Genomic DNA, 19,913 nt, shown 5'->3' on the forward strand with positions numbered 1-19,913 from the left:
ACCCCATTCCATTTATTCTCAGTTTAAAAGACAATGCTTTCAATGTTGTTAGGGACTACATGCATATATTCCCATCATGGGAAGATTATTGTGAAGACAAACACCATTTTCACATCTTCCTGTCCAACTTACGTGTAAGTGCTATTATTCATGGCTATTATTTTCCTATTTTTTGTTGATTAAACACATCAATGATTTACATTACATTGTTGTAACTAGGCGAGGGTCAATCTGGATAGTCATGACGAGCAAAGCTTGCTTGTGCTTTTCAAGGAAGCATTGCAGCAGTATCGGTGTTACCTGAGGAAATCACACTTTGATGGCAAGTCTATAAACGAATTTCCGGTGAAGTCTCCTGTGCTAAATTTAGAAGACATTGAATGGAAAAACCTTGTTATGCACTGGTCTCGTTCCCAGGATGAGGTACTGTCTATGAAATCACATGAAAATTTGAACTTCTACTTTTCCGCATGTACCTTACAGATCTTTTTGCAGGAAATATGCTCGAAGAAGAATTCCGGTTTGACAAGAACGACAGGATAACGCAAATATGTTGCCCGCTGCTTTGCTCTTGTTAGTACATGTTGTCCTGTATCACTGTACTTGCATACATACCTGGTTCATTATGTGACAGCAGTATGCATGATAGCTTGTTATCAATTGTTTGCTCCAAATTATCTGATCTGTATGAATGGTTACATTAGTGTAGAATATATCCAATGCCAATGTTTTTTTAGCTCTGCATTGTTCTTGTAAGTACATGCTGTCCTTTATCAGTGTATTTATAATGGTAGGTAGTTGTTCATGTACCATCACTCTGCAGCTTAATTTTCCTTTGCCCTCCATTTTCTACACATCAGATCTATATTTACTCTTACCATAAGGTTGGTACTGAAGAAGTTTAGCTGTGCATTGCTCTTGGCTGTACCTTTTGCCTGTATCGCTGCACTTACATTTATAGCTACTTGCTTATGTAGCATCACTCTTCATCTTATCTTAAATATTCTCCATTTTTTCGTATATTATCACATCTATATTTACTCTTAACAAAATGTAGAATAAAGGCAATGCTTTTGAAGAAGATTCTGTGGTAAACTTCTTGAATTGCCCCCCCCATCAGCATGGACAAGGCCTTTATAGAGCCTGTCTTCACCAATAATGTAAGTTTGTCCATCTCAAGCCTTCAAACTTTGTTGTATATATTTGGTTAGGCATGACTGCAACAGCTATTTATTTTTGGTGTTTGCATCAAATTGCTTGTTTAAAGTTTATTATATGTAGTTCATAAACAAAAGTTCGTCCTTTCTCAATTTAAGTTTTCAGTTGTACAACCAAGTTCCTTCTTCATACCATGTAAATTAAACTATACAAAGCAAGTGATCTTCTTTTGCACTGCATGTATGCTTCTGTTCTTCATCTGTAATCCAGTGGTGTGGTGAACCTACCCACTACAGCACAATGTCATATTTTTCAATGTCTTAACTATGAAAAATGTCATATCATTCTACTATTATTTAAACCGTCTCTTTATTTGCCAATCTGAAATGGTATAAATTGACAGCACACTAACCATTGATACTTATGAGTTCTTGATCTGTAATCCAGTTGTGTCATGAAGCTGCCAACTCCTTCACAATGTCATTTCCTGCCATGTCTTGACCTGAACAATACCATATTGTGTTAATGCAAATTTAAACTGTGTCACTTTATTCGTCAGTAAGAAATGTGATGAATTGTCAGCACTGATACTTTTATGTGCAAAACATGTCATTTGTCTACTTTTTTATCTTTAAGAGTGAGGAAGATATAAGTGTTGAACAAGCGCAGTCTCATCATCTTGCTCAGCTGCTTGCGCTGCAGCTCCCCAACAGGGCTCACCTTTCTTGAACTCTATTGAAGTGCTGTCGGTTTTGTATATTGTTTTGTCGGCGTGTTTATTTGCACTGTTGGCGATCTTTGATGCCTAGTGTATGTAATCTGCTGTCTGCTTGTGCTTTATTATCATAGTGGCGAACTTTGATGCCCAGTGGATGTAATATGCCGTAATTTCTTTATCGTATAGTATAGGTTTTTTCTTATTCACAATGCTGCAGTTATTTTACTGTATATATATCCTGTCTTCGCAGTAAACCGGCCAAATCGTAAAATTACGGTACATAATCGGGCTTTCATGCAATCACGATGTAGGTTGGGCCTGAAACGTGCCGATCAGCTCACGGGCCGGAAGCAGCCCGAAATGAACCCCGGCCCATGATTGTGCGAATCAAATCATGGGCTTTTAACAGGCCAAAAAATTGTCTCGGTCCTTGTTTGGCCCAATCAGATATCGGCTACGAGCAGGCCGGAGGCAAACTGGGCCGTAGTTAGGCCCAACTATATGACGGGCTTTTAACAGGCTGAAATTAATATAGGGCCGAAATGTTAAACGGGCCCTTAATAGGCCAAAACTAATATCAGGCCGAACTACTAAGTGGGCCTTTAGCAAGTGGGCCCAAAAGCATAATGTCCAGTTGACGGGCTGAATCTGATATGGGCCATAATTAGGCCCAAAACCTCTTAAAGGGCCGAACCTGATCTGGGCCGTAATTTGGCCCAGAACGTGGTAGGCTTTTAACGGGCCGGATCTCATATGGGCCACTATTAGGCCCGGAGCGTGGCAGGCCATTAATAGACCGTATCAAATATGGGCCGGCATTTGGCCCAAAACATGGCAGCCAGTTAACGGGCCGGCCTACTAAGGTCCTCAAAATCTTGTGGGCCTACAGCTGGGCCGGACCATTAATGTCGGTGAAATCTCGTGGGCCTTTAGCTGGGCCGGCCCGTTATGATCCGCAAGAATTTTGTGGGCCTTTACCTGGGCCGGCCTATTATGGCACACAAAAATCTTGTGGGCCTTTACCTGGGCCGGCCCATTATGGCCCGTGAAATCTTGTGGGCCTTTAGCTGGGCCAGCCCATTATGGTCCGCAGAATCTCATGGGCCTTTAGCTGGGCCGGCCCATTATGGTCCGCAAAATCTTGTGGGCCTTTAGTTGGGCCGGCCCATTTAAACTTGTTGGGCCGTGCCACGTGTCAACGTATCATAGGCGCCTTCTGTCCAGTGAGTGGATGACATCTCTCCCGACGATGAGCCGACACGTGTTTCCTCTAGCCAATGATGATTTTACATGTGGAAAATCCCCATTGGTCGGGGCTATTAACAGGTTATCGGATCCAAAACCTGACCCGATAGCGTAACGGCGTTCCGTTACGGTGGATGCCACGTGTCGGTCACCCTTGACGAAAGCAGTTCTGTGACGCGCGATTTATCGTCATGGAAGTGGACACTTCCGTGATGATAATTTTGGTAATGTCATGGAACACTTCTACGACAGCACAGGTATGACTATCTTGATTCTGTCATAAATTTGTCATGGATGTACATGCATGACAAAAAAGCGACCTACTGTGACAAACACGTATCATCACGGAAGTGTATTTTTTTTGTAGTGGTAGTCGACGTTCACATAACACCACTAGAGGAGAGACAACATACATCTCATCAAAATATCAAACGAATACCAAATTCACATGACTACTAATAGCAAGACTTCTCCCATGTCCTCAGGAACAAACGTAACTACTCACAAAGCATATTCATGTTCATAATCAGAGGGGTATTAATATGCATATAGGATCTGAACATATGATCTTCCACCAAATAAACCAACTAGCATCAACTACAAGGAGTAATTAACACTACTAGCAACCCACAGGTACCATGACAAGAATTGGATACAAGAGATGAACTAGGGTTTTGAGAGGAGATGATGCTCGTGAAGATGTTGATGGAGATTGCCCTCTCCCGATGAGAGGAGCGTTGGTGATGACGATGGCGATGATTTCCCCCTCCCGGAGGGAAGTTTCCCCGGCAGAACAGCTCCTCTAGAGCCCTAGATTGGTTCCACCAAGGTTCTGCCTCGTGGCGGCGGAGTCTCGTCCGGGAAGATGGCTTATGATTTTTTTCTCATCGAAATACTCCATATAGAAGAAGATGGCCATCGGAGGGCCACCAGGGGGCCCACGAGGTAGGGGGCGTGCCCAGGGGGGTAGGGCACGCCCCCCACCCTCGTGGGCAGGGTGTGGCCCCCCAAGTGAACTTCTTGCGCTCATTATTTTTCATATATTCTGAAAAGGCCTTCCGTGAAGTTTCAGGACTTTTGGAGCTGTGCAGAATAGGTCTCTAATATTTGCTCCTTTTCCAGCCCAGAATCCCAGCTGCCGGCATTCTCCCTCTTTATCTAAACCTTGTAAAATAAGAGAGAATAGGCATAAGTATTGTGACATAATGTGTAATAACAGCCCATAATGCAATAAATATCGATATAAAAGCATGATGCCAAATGGACGTATCAACTCCCCCAAGCTTAGACCTCACTTGTCCTCAAGCGAAAGCCGAAATCGAAAAATATGTCCAGATGTTTAGAGATAGCGGTGTCAATAAAAATAAAATATGGACATGAGGGCATCATGATCATTCTTATAACAACAACTTATATAATTCTTGTCATATGATCTCTTATGCTAGAGTAACAATTCAATCACAATTTCAGGTATGAATCATAAACTTCATCGAAAACTAACAAACTATAATCTCAGTCATTGGAGCAATTGCAATTTATCGTAACATAGGAAAGAGTCAAATATAAGAGCTTTTCAGCAAGTCTACGTACTCAACTATCATATAGTCTTTCACAATTGCTAACACTCACGCAATACTTATGGGTATGGAGTTTTAATCGGACACAGAGAAAGATAGGGGCTTATAGTTTTGCCTCCCACCGTTTTACCTCAAGGGTAATGTCAACAATAATAGTTCATGAAAACTCACATCCAGTTAGCCATATATGCCAAGATCTTTCCATCATGTTGTGCTTGCCAAAAGATAAAATGTAAAAAGGAAGGGTGAAGATCACCATGACTCTTATGTAAGGTAGGAGATAAAAGTAAAAGATAGGCCCTTCGCAGAGGGAAGCAGAGGTTGTCATTTGCTTTTATGGTTGGATGTACAAAATCTTAATGCGAAAGAACGTCACTTTATATTGCCACTTGTGATATGGACCTTTATTATGCAGTCTGTCGCTTTTATTTCTTCCATATCACACGATCGTATAAAGCTTATTTCCTCCACAACAATCAATCATACATATTTAGAGAGCAATTTTTATTGCTTGCACCGATGACAACTTACTTGAAGGATCTTACTCAATCCATAGGTAGATATGGTGGACTCTCATGGCAAAACTAGTTTAAGGGTGTTTGGAAGCACAAGTAGTATCTCTACTTGGTGCGATGAATTTGGCTAGCATGAGGGGGAAAGGCAAGCTCAATCATGTTGGATGATCCATGACAATATAATTTATCTCAGATGTAAGAAAACATAACCCATTACATTGTCTTCCTTGTCCAACGTCAACTCTTTAGCATGTCATATTTTAATGAGTGCTCACAATCATAAAAGATGTCCAAGATAGTATATTTATATGTGAAGACCTCTCTTTCTTTATTACTTCCTATTAATTGCAACGATGACCAAAACTATGTTTGTCAACTCTCAACAACTTTTATTCATCATACTCTTTATATGTGAGCTCATTACTCTCCATAAGATCCATATGATCTCTTTTATTCTTTTTGTTCTTTCTCTTTTCTTTTATTCACTCAAGATCATGGAAAAATAATCAAGCCCTTGACTCAACACTAATCTTTATTATATAGCTCACGGACTTGATTACATAGAAGGATCATAAAGCAAAACTCAAAACTAGATCGTAGTAGTAACTTTTATTCTACTAGATCAAGATATTACCAAAAGGATCGAACTAAGAAAAAATGGTAAGGATAAAAGTGATGGTGATACGATACCGGGGCAGTCCCCCAAGCTTGGCAGTTTCCAAGAGGAGTGCCCATACCCATGTGATTATGTCTCTCTTTTCGGGGATGGTGATGTGATATTCTTGGCGATGATGCCCCTCAGGATACGATTCTCCTCCTTCAACTTATTGACTTGCTGCTTGAGGTCCATTATTTCCTTTCGAAGTTTTCCTGTAACAGCCAAAGCTCCCTGGACCCAAGGGTGCTGCATAGCTGCAGGAGAACCAGTGACACTCTTTTTCATATTCTCATAAGAAAGAAATTTAACATTGGAAGGGATAACTGAGTTTGTAATAGCGGAGCTCTGCAGTTCCCCAATTGTGAATCCAGCTCGTAAGTGGGAAGTGACTTCTTGATCCTCCTCCATGGCATCTATCCTCTTCAAATCAGCCTCCATCTCTTCCTCCGTTGCTGGCCCAAAGTGGTCAACATTGTTGTTTGTCATTGATCTCGGTGCCGAATGAGACACCCGGCTCTCCCTGACTAACTCTTGCAAAGACATCTTGCTCTAATCTGCAGCAGAAACAACTCGAAACACAAATAGAGGATAATTGCGTGATACGGGAGTCAAAACCTCCGGGAGATTATATAATGGCTTTTTACCGACCAAAATACGTGTCGTGCACGAAAACAGAGTCCGAAGAGCACACGAGGTGCCCACGAGGTAGGGGGCACGCCCAGGGGGTAGGGCGCGCTCTCCACCCTTGTGGAGCCCTCGTGTCCTTCCCGGACTGCTTCTTATTTTTCTATTTTTCTAAATATTCCAAAATGGATGAAAATTGCCATTAGAACTGTTTTGGAGTCAGTTTACTTACCGTACCACATACCTATTCCTTTTCAGAGTTTGAAACGTTCCGGAAAGTGTCCCTTATGTATTCCTCCGGGTTTACGGTTTCAATAACATTGGTTTCAACATTTATGGGATTACCTGAGATATAATGTTTAATTCTTTGACTGTTCACCACCTTCGGATTTGTGCCTTCGAAGTTGTTGATTTTTATGGCACCGGAACGATAGACCTCCTCGATAACGTAAGGACCTTCCCATTTAGAAAGAAGTTTTCCTGCAAAAAATCTTAAACGAGAGTTGTATAGCAATACATAATCACCTACATTAAACTCACGCTTTTGTATTCTTTTGTCATGCCATCTTTTAACTTTTTCTTTAAATAATTTGGCATTCTCATAGGCTTGGGTTCTCCATTCATCAAGTGAGCTAATGTAAAATAACCTCTTCTCACTGGCAAGTTTGAAATCATAATTGAGCTCTTTAATAGCCCAATAAGCCTTATGTTCTAGTTCGAGAGGTAAGTGACATGCTTTTCCATAAACCATTTTATACGAAGACATACCCATAGGATATTTATATGCAGTTCTATAGGCCCATAATGCATCATCAAGTTTCTTGGACCAATTCTTTCTAGATCTATTAACAGTCTTTGGCAAAATTAATTTGAGCTCTCTATTACTCAATTCTACTTGACCACTAGACTGTGGGTGATAAGGAGATTCAATTCTATGATTAACATCATATTTAGCAAGCATTTTACGGAAAGCACCATGAATAAAATGTGAACCACCAGCAGTCATTAAATGTCTAGGGACTCCAAACCTTGGAAAAATAACTTCTTTAAGCATTTTAATAGAGGTATTATGATCAACACTACTAGTTGGAATAGCTTCTAACCACTTAGTAACGTAATCAACAGCAACTAAAATATGTGTATATCCATTAGAGGCAGGAAAAGGTCCCATATAATCAAAGCCCCAAACATCAAATGGTTCAATAACAAGTGAATAATTCATAGGCATTTCTTGACGTCTACTAATATTACCAATTCTTTGGCATTCATCACAAGATAAAACAAACTTACGAGCATCCTTGAAGAGAGTAGGCCAATAAAAACCGGATTGCAATACCTTGTGTGCAGTTCTATCTCCTGCATGGTGTCCTCCATAAGCCTCGGAGTGACACTTGCGTAGGATTTGTTCCTATTCATGCTCAGGTACACAACGTCTAATAACACCATCTACTCCTTCTTTATAAAGATGTGGGTCATCCCAAAAGTAATGCCTCAAATCATAAAAGAACTTTTTCTTTTGCTGGTATGTGAAACTAGGTGGTATAAATTTAGCAACAATATAATTAGCATAATCAGCATACCATCGAGCAGTATGAGAAGCACTTATGACATTTAATTGTTCATCAGGAAAGCTATCATCAATAGGTAGTGGGTCATCAAGAACATTCTCTAACCTAGACAAGTTGTCTGCAACGGGGTTCTCAGCTCCCTTTCTATCAATAATATGCAAATCAAATTCTTGTAGAAAGAGAACCCATCTAATAAATCTAGGTTTAGCATCTTTCTTTTCCATGAGATATTTAATAGGAGCATGATCAGTGTGAATAGTTACTTTAGAATCAACAATATAAGGTCTGAACTTATCACAAGCAAATACAACTGGTAAGAATTCCTTTTCAGTAGTAGCATAATTTCTCTGAACATTGTCTAGAGTTTTACTAGCATATTGAATAACATTTAATTTCTTATCAACTCTTTGCCCTAGAACAGCACCTACATCATAATCACTAGCATCACACATAATTTCAAAGGGTAAATTCCAATCAGGTGGCTGAACAATCGGTGTAGAGATCAGTGCTTTCTTAAGTATTTCAAATGCTTCTACATAATCATCATCAAAAACAAATGGTATATCTTTTTGTAATAAATTAGTCAGAGGCCGAGAAATTTTTGAGAAGTCCTTAATGAACCTCCTATAAAAACCGGCGTGACCAAGGAAACTTCTTATACCTTTGATGTCCTTGGGACATGGCATCTTTTCAATAGCATCAACCTTGGCTTTATCAACTTCAATACCTCTTTCAGAAACTTTATGCCCCAAGGAAATACCTTCATTAACCATAAAGTGGCACTTCTCCCAATTCAAGACAAGATTAGTTTCTTCACATCTCTGCAAAACTCGGTCAAGGTTGCTTAGGCAATCATCAAAAGAGGATCCATAGACGGAAAAATCGTCCATGAAAACCTCACAAATCTTTTCACAAAAGTCAGAGAATATAACCATCATGCATCTTTGAAAGGTAGCAGGTGCATTACATAAACCAAAAGGCATACGTCTATAAGCAAAAGTAACAAAAGGGCAAGTAAAAGTAGTCTTTGATTGATCATTGGCTGACATATGTATTTGAGAGAAACCAGAATAACCATCTAGAAAGCAAAAATGTGTATGTTTGGATAATCTTTCTAGCATTTGACCAATAAAAGGTAAGGGGTAATGATCTTTTTTTGTGGCTTTATTTAATTTGCGGAAATCAATTACCATCCTATAACCTGTAATAATTCTTTGTGGGATCAAATCATCTTTATCATTAGGAACGACAGTAATACCTCCCTTCTTAGGGACACAATGGACAGGACTCACCCACTGACTATCGGCAACGGGATAAATTATACCTGCCTCAAGAAGCTTTAGTATTTCCTTTCTTACCACTTCCTTCATCTTAGGATTCTGCCGTCGTTGATGATCACGAACTGGTTTGGCATCTTCCTCCAAATTTATTTTGTGTTGACACATAGTGGGACTAATGCCCTTAAGATCATCAAGAGTATATCCAATAGCAGCACGGTGCTTCTTCAGAGTTTTCAATAATCTCTCTTCTTCATGCTCTGAAAGGTTAGCACTAATAATAACAGGATATATCTTTTTCTCATCAAGATAAGCATATTTAAGAGTATCAGGTAAAGGTTTAAGCTCAAACACAGGATCACCCTTGGGTGGAGGAGGATCCCCTAGGATTTCAACAGGCAAATTGTGTTTCGGGATGGGTTCCTGTTTAAAGAATACGTCATCTATTTCCCTTCTTTCATTCATAAACATATCATTTTCATGGTCTAGCAAATATTGTTCTAAAGGATCACTAGGAGGTACGACAATAGAAGCAAGACCAATAATTTCATCTTTACTAGGCAATTCCTCTTCACAGTGTTGTTTACGAAATTTAGAGAAATTAAATTCATGAGACATATCACCTAAACCAATAGTAACAACATCCTTTTTGCAATCTATCTTAGCATTAACAGTGTTCAAGAAGGGTCTACCAAATATAATGGGACAAAAGCTATCTTGTGGGGAACCAAGAACAAGAAAAGCAGCTGGATATTTAGTTTTCCCACACAAGACTTCAACATCTCTAACAATTCCAATTGGTGAAATAGTATCTCTATTGGCAAGTTTAATTGTGACATCAATATCTTCTATCTCAGCAGGTGCAATATCATGCATAATTTCTTTGTATAAGTCATGAGGTATAGCACTAGCACTGGCACCCATATCCCATAAGCCATGATAACAATGATCTCCTATTTTAACAGAAATAACAAGCATGCCTACCAAAGATCTTGGTTTATCTTTAGCACAAGGTTTAGCAAATCTAGCAGTCTCATCACGGAAATGAATAACATGCCCATCAATATTATCATACAAGAGATCTTTAACAATAGCAATATTAGGTTCAACTTTAATTTGCTCAGGAGGTGTATAAGTTCTCATATTGCTTTTACGAACCAAAGTTGAAGCTTTAGCATGATCCTTTATCCTAATAGGGAAAGGTGGTTTCTCAACATAAGAGGTAGGAACAATAGGATCATTATAAGTGATAGTATTTTCTTCAACTTTAATAGGTGCAGCTACTTTTACTTCTATGGGAGGATGATATTTAAACCACTTCTCCCTAGGGAGATCAACATGAGTAGCAAAAGATTCACAGAAGGAAGCTACTATCTCAGAGTCAAGTCCATATTTAGTGCTAAATATACGAAAAACATCGGTATCCATAAAAGATTTAACACAATCAAATTTAGGTGTCATACCTGACTCATTACCTTCATCGAGGTCCCAATCTTCAGAGTTGCGTTTAATTCTTTCCAATAAATCCCATTTGAATTCAATAGTCTTCGTCATAAAAGAGCCAGCACAAGAAGTATCGAGTATGGTGCGATTGTTATCAGAAAGCCGAGCATATAAATTTTGAATAATCATTTCTCTTGAGAGCTCATGATTGGGGCATGAATATAACATTGATTTAAACCTCCCCCAAGCTTGAGCGATGCTTTATCCTCGCGAGGCCAAAAATTATATATATAATTGCGATCACGATGAACAAGATGCATAGGATAAAATTTCTAATGAAATTCCAATTTCAATCGTTTGTAGTTCCATGACCCCGTATCATCACATAGCCTATACCATGTCAATGCATCTTCCTTCAAAGATAAAGGGAAGACCTTCTTCTTAATAACATCTCCGGGTACACCTGCAAGCTTAAATAATCCACAAACTTCATCCACATATATTAGGTGCTCATCAGGATGCGTTGTTCCGTCTCCTGCAAAAGGATTAGCTAGCAGTTTTTCTATCATACCCGAAGGAATTTCAAAGCAGACATTTTCATTTTCAGTAGGTTCAATAGGTTGAGGAGCAACTCTTTGCTCTACTGGTCGGGGTGAAGATACCCCGAACAAGCCCCTCAGAGGATTACTTTCCATAGTAACAAGTGGCAGTAAATTTCAGCACACTATATAAAATTTTCCTTACCAAATTCCACCTACCAAAGGCGCTTCACTCCCCGGCAACGGCGCCAGAAAAGAGTCTTGATGACCCACAAGTATAGGGGATCTATCGTAGTCCTTCCGATAAGTAAGAGTGTCGAACCCAACGAGGAGCAGAAGGAAATGATAAGCGGTTTTCAGCAAGGTATTCTTTGCAAGCACTGAAATAATAGGTAACAAATAGTTTTGCGATAGGATAATTTGTAATGAGTAACAAGTAACAGAAGTAAATAAAGTGCAGCAAGGTGTCCCAATCCTTTTTGTAGCAAAGGACAAGCCTAGACAAACTCTTATATGATGTAAAGCGCTCCCAAGGACACATGGGAATATCGTCAAGCTAGGTTTCATCACATTCATATGATTTGCGTTCGGTACTTTGATAATTTGGTATGTGGGTGGACCGGTGCTTGGGTACTGTCCTTACTTGGACAAGCATCCCACTTATAATTAACCTCTATTGCAAGCATCCGCAACTACAACAAAAGTATTAAGGTAAACCTAACCATAGCATGAAACATATGGATCCAAATCAGCCCCTTACGAAGCAACGCATAAACTAGGGTTTAAGCTTCTATCGCTCTAGCAACCCATCATCTACTTATTACTCCCTCCATTCCTAAATATTTGTCTTTCTAGACATTTCAAATGACTACTACATACGGATGTATGTAGACATATTTTAGAGTGTAGATTCACTCATTTTGCTCCGTATGTAGTCACTTGTTGAAATGCCTAGAAAGACAAGTATTTAGGAACGGAGGGAGTACTTCCCAATGCCTTCCTCTAGGCTCAAATAATGGTGAAGTGTCATGTAGTCGACGTTCACATAACACCACTAGAGGAGAGACAACATACATCTCATCAAAATATCGAACGAATACCAAATTCACATGACTGCTAATAGCAAGACTTCTCCCATGTCCTCAAGAACAAACGTAACTACTCACAAAGCATATTCATGTTCATAATCAGAGGGGTATTAATATGCATATAGGATCTGAACATATGATCTTCCACCAAATAAACCAACTAGCATCAACTACAAGGAGTAATTAACACTACTAGCAACCCACAGGTACCAATCCTAGACTTGGAGACAAGAATTGGATACAAGAGATGAACTAAGGTTTTGAGAGGAGATGGTGCTGGTGAAGATGTTGATGGAGATTGCCCTCTCCCGATGAGAGGAGCGTTGGTGATGACGATGGCGATGATTTCCCCCTCCCGGAGGGAAGTTTGCCCGGCAGAACAGCTCCGCCAGAGCCCTAGATTGGTTCCGCCAAGGTTCCGCCTCGTGGCGGCGGAGTCTCATCCGGGAAGATGGCTTATGATTTTTTTTCTCATCGAAAGACTCCATATAGCAGAAGATGGCCATCGAAGGGCCACCAGGGGGCCCACAAGGTAGGGGGCGCGCCCAAGGGGGTAGGGCGTGCCCCCACCCTCGTGGGAAGGGTGTGGCCCCTGTGATGAACTTCTTGCGCTCATTATTTTTCATATATTCTGAAAAGGCCTTCCGTGAAGTTTCAGGACTTTTGGAGCTATGCGGAATAGGTCTCTAATATTTGCTCCTTTTCCAGCCCAGAATCCCATCTGCCGGCATTCTCCCTCTATATGTAAACCTTGTAAAATAAGAGAGAATAGGCATAAGTATTGTGACATAATGTGTAATAACAACCCATAATGCAATAAATATCGATATAAAAGCATGATGCAAAATGGACGTATCAATGAGATGCATCTCTCTATGTACCGTCTATGATGCTAATTTCGAAAGGTTTTAAATGTTGCATGTGAAACTTGCTGCTGGTGCAGTTGTGTAATGGGCTAGTTGTGTGCTGAAGCTATATCATGTTGTACTCTGGTGTATTTCAATTATGAAATCTTGCTTCCTTAATATGGAAATGGAATATATTATGTGCTTAATATGAATGTCAATTATATTAGTAAATGGATTATTAATAATAGGGCAACTAGCCCACTAATTGGCCAATTAGCTTGCTAATTGGGTTTTCCTATTGCAAACATTTATTGAGAAAACACCGTGGGCGATGACCTCAGGCAACGCACACAGTTTCTAGGCATAAACCGTGTTGGATTAATGAACAAGCACACATGATATTCTGTTGAAAACTGTTTGCATTACGCCACCTTGCGCAACCGTTTTCCTTGGAGTGACTGTGTGGGATGTATATACGAACAGAAACGTTTAGTGGTGACTAACTGTGTGGGATGTACTTACGATCGGAAATGATTTCGCCTGTATAATTTTTTTAGCACTACTATACGTATTTCTGTATTTAAGTGCTCGCCGGTCGCACACGACCTTATTTTGCTGAGTGTGTGTGCCAGGAGGGCATATCCTCGATAGTTTTTGGGTCGTGTGAGAATGACCTCCCTATCGCCCACACTCACTAGGTGACGGGTCCGAACATCGCCGCAGAAAGTGGTTAAAACCCGTTTGTATAGCACTGACGCGTACCAGTGTTTGGTGAACTGCACAAAACACTTTTTTGGAATAAGTGTCTTGTGCAGTTCAACTAAAATGTCATGTGGGCAACATCTCTCAATTTTGGTGGAACTGCACAAAATGGTGATCGGAGTTTCCAAAATCTCCGTCACATTCTGCTGGTAATCTCGTGCAAGATTTTATTTGCCTTTGCGAGATGAGCCATCATTGTCACCACAATGGCACTTTATTTTAGTGGAACTGCACAAAAGGATAAGAAAATTGTAGTTGCACCTTACATGAGCAGGACAGCCAGCCTTAATGTTGCTCAATTTTTGTGCAACTACTAAAGAAGAACCTACCAACTCACGAGAGCAAGTACTTCTTGCTAGCTGAATGATGAAATCTTTGCTTCATTTCAGGTAAACTGCAGAAAAAGTCACATGAATTGAATCATCGAGTGGAGCTGTAGGTTGACTTCCACTAGTGCCACTATTATAGTAATCATGCTCTTTATTATCTGTGATGTGCAAGAAGGAATACTCAACTACAGATGTTGTGATGGTCAAGAGCATTCGCCAAGTTCTTGGGTTGTATGACACGGCTAGCCAAGATGGATTTAATCCTGATATTCACTTTATCAAAAGGCTCTAATGGGCTGGTTCTGAATCTTGCAAGCTGGGAATCAATGAGATGTGTAGGCATCTTTGTTGTACTTATTATTTGAATCTTATTTGTTGGTTCTGAATCTTGCAAGCTGGGAATCAATGAGATGTGTAGGCATCTTTGTTGTACTTATTATTTGAATCTTATTTGTTGGTTCTGAATCTTGCAAGCTGGGAATCAATGAGATGTGTAGGCATCTTTGTTGTACTTATTATTTGAATCTTATTTGTTGGTTCTAAATCTTGCAAGCTGGGAAACACGGCATGATGATGCAGAGGATAGCAACCATAACAAACAGTTCAAACTTGGTTGTATTATCTGTGTGAAAGTGCGACAAATGTGTTGATCGTGTGCATCCTGAGAATAATAATTCTATTTGTTGGGCATGTTGATCCCGTGGCACTGGTAGAACGAGCCAATGCATTGCTTGTTTTAAGAATAAATTTCAATTAAAGCTAATTAAATTTAAGTAAAGTGACCACTAACACTTGTTATTACAGTACCAATACAGACCCGCTCGTGAACCGACTTGTGGCCGGAATAGGTTTCTTAATGGAGACATTTGAATGTGTCGAGGGTGCATGTTCTACCAGGCGTGCAACGGGTGAGGGAGGGATAGTAACTGTTGTCGCCTGTACACACTCAGTTTACTGTTGAATCCAGTTTCCCAAGAGCCAAAAAACGAACTACTGCCATCGTCTACCCACTTGTTCACTTGAAGAGAGTCCAATGGCGATCTGAGGGGTGAGCCTTCTAGATATGAACTTCAGCAAGGAGTTCACCTTTGAGTTCGCTGTTCAGTCCCATGGCTGCACCAAGTTGAATGTGATGTACACCAACGATCCGGACTCGGTGAAGCTCTGCCTCACCGAGTTCAAGAAGTACCTACAGGATGAGAAAGCACAAGGTCGCAGAACTAGACCATGTACCCATCCGTTCATCTCCCAACAGGGACCAACAGATCGCCATCGCCCAGGTATGCGTGCGGGGCGAGGTTCTCGTCTACCACTACAGTAGGGCCATCATAGGTTCTGGAGCATTCGCCAATTTCATCGGTAGCGCCGACTACACCTTCGCTATGGTGGATAGAAGGAAGAGCGTGACGATTCGTCCATCTAGTGCAACAAGCTTGTCAACATCCAAAAGCAATACAAGATCATCGGCAATGGGTAGGAGAAGGACTCCATGGTTGACCTCGCTGAGACCATCATCGACCTCTGCTACGCCAACATGAAAGAAGACAATGATACCAAGGCCCTGAACATGTGGGAGGTACCTATGAATCTAGCCTACATACCTACGCGGTGAAGGACGCATACGCATGCTACGACATGTACATGCGGATCTTGGACATGAGGGCGTGTCTACTTCTCGTAACAGACGAGTACACGGACAGCCGTAGCATCATGATCAAGCGTGCCAGGAAGGTCTAGATGTTGTACTTTATATGTTTAAGCACCTTTATCATCTGAGTGTTTCATGCATTACCCTATGTGTCATAATTATATGTTTTTCCTGAAACATTTCTTCTAAGAACCCATTAACCTGTTTGCATTTTTAGTGGCTATTTTCTTATGTATGTAACTAGTTCACTCGGTTGTCATGCTTCGAATCTCCTTCCTCCCAACATATTCCCCTTCTCAGGTGGACCCAGCAGGTCTCATACACAGACATATGGGACCAACCACCTATCCATTTGTATTTCTTTATTTTGTTCAATCTTTCGTCCTCTTCCTATACAGCGGATGGCGGCGCTGCCACGCATGCCTTGGTGACCCATCATAGCCTATGGCGTTGGCCAGGCTATCCCTCTACTCCCACACATTGTCCGGCAGCGGCAGCTCCATCGGCCCACCCTACACCCGAACAAGTCAACCCTCGTACCCCCCTCAGCCTATGTCTTCCCCCGCTCCGGTTCATTCGGTCTTAGGTCTCGACGTCGTCCTCCGCCTTGGTGCTCTCACTGTGGCGCCGCCGTCTGTCGTTCCCAACATGGTCAACAAAACAAGAGGAATCGGGAGAAGACTGTTCGTCGAGAGGCTGACAGTCCCATGCCCACCATGTCCATGGCCTAGGTTTTGTTGTTTAACATGGGCAGCCCATGACATGTTTCAACTTTTTTTGGATCCATCAGGTATCAAGCGGCCTCTGGGCCTCCCAGCCTAGCATTTCTATAACATCAACAGCCCAAGTTATGTTTGTTTTTTCAAGACGACGCACAACTCAGTTCTATTTTCCTATAAGAATGCAAAACCAAACCTATGTTTTCCCTTCTATAATAGTATATATATATACACATATCTTATTTTATTACATATATATATATATAATAGAGACAACATAAGGTTCCGTTAAACCTGTCATTCGTCCAACCATTTTATAGACCTTCCCACTTCCTTTATTTTTCGTTTTTATTAATCCTATATCTGAATTTTCTCCCACTTTCTTTTTCGATGTAATATGTGTGTTCTCCCAGTACTTTTCTCTAGAACCAACTCAACTGTCCCACATCTAGCCTAAAAAATAATAATACCCCACGTCCTATTAACTCATCAAATTAAAATGATGTTTTATTTCGTAAATCGAAAGTTCTTACAAAATAATAATAATAATTGTTTATATATAACTTGGCAAGTTAACTCCTAATGATTGCGTACATAAGCTAGCAAAGATTTTACTGACCAATGCAGTAATAGACGTGCAATCATGTGTTTATGTTTTTATAACATTTCTCCGTCCAGCCCAACATGATATTTTCACCCAGCCCAGCAAGTCCGCGGATTTCGAGAAAAATGCAAATGGGCTTTAAATTCTACCATAATATATAAATGGCTACATAGATGCTACATCATTGTTTCACCCAGCCCACCAAATGGACTGGCTGACATGTGGGCCAGTAGGTCAAAATCTAAGCACTTTCGCAAAAAATAAAAATACAAAGGTCGAAGCCTAAGCAAGGCGTTGGATTTACATCCAATGGCCGGCATTCTTTTTCAATCTCTCGTCTTCTTCACCCAGTGCTGCCGGGACCGCCTGCTCCAGCCTCCAGCGTCTAGCGGCATATTTTGCATGCCTCGCTGCAAAACGCTACCCCGCTGACGGCCAGGCCATCCCTCCACTCCTCCGCACCTCATCTTATTCTCTGTCGAGTGTAGGCCCACCCCGCACCCAAACAAGTCAAGTTTCCCACTCCTCTTCGTCTGCGACTCCACTGTCGCGTCTTCCCCATCTCCGGGGCATTCCAGTCTCGGGCCTCGCTGTCGTCCACCAGCTTGGTGCGGGGTGTGGTCAACAAACGAGAGTCATCGGAAGATGACTGTACGTGGAGAGACTGACAGTGGGGACGCACCACGCCCAAGGGCGCATGCATGCAACTACATTCTTTTTACACTAAAAATAATGTTTTCTCCCCCTGACAGCTAGGACCCACCATCTACATCTTCGCATGCAAGGAAGTGCGTCCTTATTAGGGGCAAAAAAAGTATTCTTCCCCCTGACAGCTGGGACCCACCTGGTCGAAGCGTACATAGCGTTGTCTGTGTACATAACGGTCGATCGGTCTGTCTGCCATGATGAACCATGGCCGAGTAAGGAGCGGTGGAAGTTCAGGCAGTCCATTCAAAATCGTGTACACGTACATACAGCTAGATGCCAAAAAATACGGCCACGTATGTACATACGGGTGGGGTCTCGAACGCGTACTCGCGCATACATATGGCCAGGGCTCATGTACATGGAGAGGCCACAGACGCCAACAACGGCGTCCTGTTCATCAGAAGCCAACCGGCTAGGTCGGAACGGATAAACTGTGTCATGTTCATGAGGAGGCAACGGAATGCATCGTATTCATCGGGAGGAAATGGAATACGTCATGTTCATCGGGAGCCAACCGGCTTGGAGGGAATAGCCGAAACAAGGTCTGGCATACCCCAGAACGGAGAAAACGGGCCTTCTGTTCGACCGCGTACGGTCGAAACGGGGTCCTGTTCATCGGGAAGGGTCTCGCGTACCGCAAAACAGAGGAAACGGACTTGTGTTCGACCACGTATGGTCAAAACGGGGTCCTGTTGATCGGGAGGGGTGTGGCGTACCGCAAAACGGAGGAAACAGACTAGTGTTGGAGTGCCTACGGTCGAAACGAGGTCCTGTTGATTGGGAGGGGTGTGGCGTACCACAAAACGGGACTCCACAGGCTACTCTTCATCCACCGTCGACTTCCTCCAGCCTCCACCTGGTACTGTTCATCCACCATTGACTTCCTCCAGCCTCCACCAGCTACTATTCATCCACGGAGTCCTGTTCATCCAGCCTCCACTGGCTACTATTCATCCAGCCCTCCACGGGGTCCTATTCATCCAGGCTCCACTGGCTACTGTTCAACCAGCCCTCCACGGGGTCATGTTCAACCAGCCCCTCCATGGGGTCCTGTTCAACCAGCCCTCCACGTACGGGGTACCTCCATCGGCTACTGTTCATCCACCCCCACGCCTCCTCGATCGGGGTCCTATTCATCTAGCGGCAACAGCCTCTACTACCACGAGATCCTGTTCATCCAACCCCGAGCGGGAACTGTTCATCCAACCCCCGCCGGGAACTGTTCATCAAGAGGCAGCTTCGATCGGCTTTAGTTAGCAGCAGTAGTGAAGGAATCACTCAGGTTTAGTTAACAGCAAGGGATCGATCGGGGTTCAGTAGCGTAGCTAGTGCAACCGCTCGGGTTCAGTTAGAGCCCAACGCCTCGCTCGGGTTCAGTTACAGCGCAACACCTCGCACACACACGCGTACGTGTACGAGAGAAACGCGTAAACCTCCATGCATCACTCGGACCCGACCACCCACCGTAACCAGGAACTCCCCAATATTTTCCTCGCCCTCGCTTCTACTACGATTTTTCCTTCATGGACGGCCCAAAGAATGTCATGCGGGTGCGTCTCCGGCCCGCCCAGGACAAAAAGCCCATTTTCTGTCATGATTTTTTTCATGGAAGTAGGAGCCCACCACATCTATGATGATACCGAGTTTTGTCACAATTATCGTCATAGAAGTGTCATAAGCATGACATAAAAAATCCATTCGGCCCAAAATGTCACGGCTGTGTCTTTTCTTTGTAGTGTGGGTGTGCATCCAACTCTCTTGCTCACGAAGACCAAGGGCAATTTGAGGAAGCCCATCATTGGAATATACAAGCCAAGTTCTATAATGAAAAATTCCCACCAGTATATGAAAGTGACAACATAGGAGACTCTCTATCATGAAGATC

This window comes from Triticum urartu, chromosome 1A (genome assembly GCF_056163025.1).
Source record: "Triticum urartu cultivar PI428250 chromosome 1A, HENAU_Tu73, whole genome shotgun sequence".
Lineage (NCBI taxonomy): Eukaryota > Viridiplantae > Streptophyta > Magnoliopsida > Poales > Poaceae > Triticum > Triticum urartu.